The sequence below is a fragment of the Magnolia sinica genome, chromosome 13 (assembly GCF_029962835.1).
Source record: "Magnolia sinica isolate HGM2019 chromosome 13, MsV1, whole genome shotgun sequence".
NCBI classification, from domain to species: domain Eukaryota; kingdom Viridiplantae; phylum Streptophyta; class Magnoliopsida; order Magnoliales; family Magnoliaceae; genus Magnolia; species Magnolia sinica.
Window position 1 is genome coordinate 78,609,820 of NC_080585.1, and position 4,750 is coordinate 78,614,569.

The 4,750-nt window shown below is 37.0% G+C and overlaps 1 long non-coding RNA gene across 1 annotated transcript; it reads left to right on the forward strand.

Annotated features, from left to right (window-relative positions):
* The first annotated feature begins 2,896 nt into the window (after positions 1–2,896).
* LOC131222366 (uncharacterized) lies at positions 2,897–3,371 on the forward strand. The gene is made up of 3 exons (XR_009160015.1): positions 2,897–3,029; positions 3,121–3,198; positions 3,293–3,371. It is a non-coding gene; the product is annotated as an uncharacterized LOC131222366 (long non-coding RNA).
* The last annotated feature ends 1,379 nt before the right edge of the window (positions 3,372–4,750 follow it).

Below are 4,750 nucleotides of genomic sequence, written 5' to 3' on the forward strand. Positions count from 1 at the left end.
TTTCCATTGGGACATGGATTAGCTACTGACAGGTTGAGTACAGAGACTTGCTAGTCAGGTGACGTCACTAAGTTCTGTGGGCCCAACCATGTTGTATGTTTTATATCCATGCCGTCCATCTACTTGGAGAGATCATATTAGGGGATGATCCAAAGAATGAGTCAGATCAAAATCTCGAGTGGACCCCACCACAGAAAACAGTGGGGAGAGTGACACCCACCATTAAAAAGTTCTAAGGTCCACAAAAGTTTCAGATCAAGCTGATATTTGTGTTTTCCCTTCTTCCATGTCTTCGCTAACACATGAACAGGTTGGATCTCAAAAAAAACATCATGATGGACCTTTGGAAGGTTTCAATGGTAGGCATCACTCTCCCCACTGTTTTCTGTGGTGGGGTCCACTCCAGCCTTGGATCTGCATCATTCTTTGGTTAATACCCTAAAATGATCTCTAAAAATGTATGAACGGTGTGGATACAAAACATACATCATGGTGGGGCCCACATAACTTGGTGATGTCACTTCAGTAGCGAGTCTCGCTACTCATCCGCGTCCGATACAAAGAGGGGTTAGGGCGCCGACCCTAACCACTCCCTATCCCTCCATCTCTCCTTCTCTCTCTGCGCCTCTCCCTCTCTCTGTCTACGCCTCTCCCACTCTCTCTGCCTCTCTCTCTTTGCTCGATCTCTCTCTCTCTCTCTCTCTCTCTCTCTCTCTCTCGCCATCTCCACTCTCGAACCCTCCCCTCTCCCTCCGGGTCGGATGTCGTCGGCTTCCGTACTGAATCCGGCATCCTCCTCTTGCCAATTGCGGCTTGCAATAATCGAACGACGGAGATTGATCTGGAAGAGGCGGTTGCTGGAGAGACAAAGGGCCTTCTTGAGGAATGCTGCAGCAGTTCTTCGTCACGGAAGAGAAGGCGGGGGGCGGTGCCTGGGCAGGGGAGTTTGAGTGTGGTAGATCGGGTGCATGCATTGGTGGGCCACAAGTGCTTGGAGATTGTGGGCCCCATCATGATGTGTGGTTAGGGTTTCGTCGAGGGCATGGTCAGGTTGGCAGTTTTCGAAATCAAGGATAGCAGCTGCTTATTTGTTTACACATTTGAGGTACCCTGCTATTTCATCTCTCTTTTCTAAAATGTTTTTAATTTTAAAGTTTTTTTAAAATTATTAATTTATGGATGAGGAATTTAGAGAAGTCTTGATAATATGGTAAACTGCATTTGCATGCATGCATCTGCGTTTTGGTTTGGCAAGTATTGCTACATTTAGAGGGCATATTTGGTGATCTAGACTGTCTGTTTGGCAGGCCTCACCATCGATGGGCTGTGGTGTAAAGAATGTGTGCATCTGTTTGGATAAGAAGTCCAATCGTTTGGATGGCTGGCATTGTTTAGAATCCATTGATTGTGCAATGATTTGTGTATTGAAATTTGACTATGTTGTGCATTTTTTGTTGAATGTCAGATTATCTCTTTTATTAGATTGGTTTTGCTTTGATCTTTGCAATTATTCTCTACTTGTAAATGATTTATTAACAAAGCCCCCTTCTCATTTACCACTAAAAGGTGAGTTTTCAATTACTAGTAAATGAGGAGAGGGCAGTGGCTTTATTTTTTTGAATGAAAGCCTATGAGGTAGATTTCAATTATTTATTTATTTATTGTTATTATTTTTAATACCAATTTCAGGCTATTCAAACATTGTAGATGATTTATTAGTAAATCATTAACCACCATCCAAATGACCCCTAAAATAGGAGAGGCATTCGATTTATGCTGACAATATGTTTACACTTGCTTGGGAAGTGGATGATGTTGTGGCAAACTGTTTGCCTTCGCATTTCCGTCGATAAGGGAGTACCCCCTATATATTTTATTTCTTTTTCAAAAGCTCAAATGAAGGAAACGAGTTTGTTTTTGATTTGATGTTTTCAATGACAATTTTGGAGGAAAAATGTTTTATTTTGTGAGATTGCAATCCAAACAGTTTCAAATACAAAGGGAAAGCATTTTCTAAGACTTAAATTTTGCAAAAAAAAACAAGTGCAAAGGGTTTGGCTGATGTAGTTTACCTCTTGCCTATGTTGCATGTTTGTTTTGCTTTGCTTCCTTGATTTACACTAACTGAACAAGACCTAAATGGAAATGCATTTTTTTGCTGTTTGTTTGCACCTATCTAATAAGTAAAGATTAGGAGCCTTTGGAAAGGTCTTGCTGGTGGTAGCTTGTGCCCCAACTCTTTCCAATTTAATGCAAGAAAGGAACTTGGGTTTTCAACAGGGCAGCATGCATGGCAACCTCTCCTTTTCCTTTTAATGCAAGAAAGGAACTTGGTTACTATTTTTTTGTATTTTTGGTGTTTTTGTTTTTCACAGTTTAGTTTGCATGTAAGCGATATCGATTTCCTAGTTTTTATAGTGATTAAAATTTTCCCTTTTTACCAATTTATGTGCATTTTCTACTTAAATATTTGGTTTTCATGTTTTGATAGGATCAAGTTGACCCAAGTCTATTTTTTTGGGTTTATGTATAATGGAAATCAATGAATTTAATTCCCACGTTGGTTTCTATTGAAATCAGTGGGAATTCCCACACTGATTATGAATGTTTTAAGGAAACCTTTCTCCACCACATTTAAGTGAGTTACTCGTTACCTTTACCAGAGTAAACTCTGTGGAGTTCACCGTTATTTATTTATTTTATTCACTCCATTCATCCATGCTAACAAATAATTTGAGGTCTAAAGAACAAAAAGGAAGCATATCGAAAGCTCAAGTGAACCACACCACAAGTACAAAGCCACGCAGTCTCCAACATGGTTAATATTTATCTTCGCACTACAGGAAAATACCCTTTTATGGGCTTTTCTTTGCATCTGCCCCTATCTGCATTATAAAACTTTTTGAATAGGAAGATTTTGTTTCATTTAAACAACAGGAATAAAAGATTCAAACACTGGGTTAGCTGCACCCAACTAGTGGAATCTTGTTTCTGATAAACAAATGATGCAAGAGGAGCAGCCTCTTCAGGTAATCTTTATGAGGGCTGCCTATTGTTGTGATTATGACTACATGGTATGTTGTTTGACCTTACATATGTGTTTATTTATGTTTTGAGTAGGTTGCAAGATGCACAAAAATAATAAACCAGAATTCTGAGGAAGCAAAGTATGTAATAAATGTCAAGCAAATTGCCCAGGTATATTTTCTATGCGATGTTTTGTTATTTCAAGTTGGTATAACTTAAGAATCTTGGCACATTTTGATGGACCTAATTCTTTTTGTACCCGCAGTTTGTTGTTGGTTTGGGCGATAAAGTTTCACCAACAGATATTGAAGAAGGCATGCGTGTCAGGTAAGTTCAATTTTCCATTATTTATTTCTTTGACTTTCTTTCCTCTTTTTTTTTTGGGGAAATGGCTTTCCAATGTTTTGTTCATCTTGGATTTAATTAGGATGTTTCATTCATGATAAGACATGCAATTGTAATTGACATGACTATTACTCTTTTACCCTGGCTTTGGGACCAGCCATGGTAGAGGCACACATTGACATCACTCCCAGCGCAAGCCACCACTTCTTTTGAAAGATAGCAAGAAACTTTCATTGAAAGGCGCTGAGGTGGTGCCAAAAAACATACATAAGCCAAACAAGGCAAGAAGCACAAACCACCACTTGTAATTGCAAAAGCAGAATCCTGGTGTGGAAACATAGAACTGCACCAAAAAATGAAAAATGGAAATGAAAAATCAAGGTAAATGCTTCTCATAAGGTCTGCTTTATTTAGAGTAGAATTAGATAGATCAAAAACTGATTACCAAAATCAACTCATCATTACAAAAAAAAATAAAAATCCTTTACATATTAGTTTTGAAGGAAGATCTAGAATGCATTCAGCTAATTCTTTTGAAGTAGAAATTACATTATTCAAGAAGTGAGTAATGAGTATTTTAATTCGCATATAAGAATGCTTTTGCATAAGCATTTTTCCAATTCCAGGATAAGCACCTGATGACCTAGTGCCGTAAGGGTGATATAGCATTCAAATTCACAAGTTACCAAGGATATTTGTGCATGTGTTGTTTTTTTTAGATACATGCATACCAAGGCATGTATTCTATGTTATTATGTAAAACATCAATGATCAATAATATTTGTTGTGTCCCCACATGATATTTAGTGATTGAACTAGTATTGATCCAAAGTAAAACTGATAACTCTAACTAATGTATTAACATTCATCAGTAGGGACATGCTGTAGTCACAAAAATCACAAAGGTAAACTTATAACCTAAACCTATAACCTAAACCTAAACCATTGTTAGATATATTTTGTATCTAATGCATCTTAAATATTTAGAATTAAGAAGTCTCAAGCCCAACTAGTTGGACTGCAATTTATTGCATCTTAAACATTTTTACAGATCATTTTATAAATCGTTTACATCTTTGCTATCAATTGTATTATCAAATGAAATTCAAACTCTTTGTTGGGGTTAACTGTAAATCATTTATAGTTGTTTATAATAATATGAAAAAAATATGTTTTTGTTTATAATAATATTAAAAGGTGGGAACCGTTGTTATGACCATAATGTGTATGAGTTTTTTTAAATGCACCAACCAGAAACGATTTGAGACAACGTTCAACGATACTTTGTTAGATATGAAATTTATGACCTTTAGTTACTTGGTTAATTAAAAAGAACTACGTAATGGCATGATCCCAATCTAAATTTTTGGGTACGTAG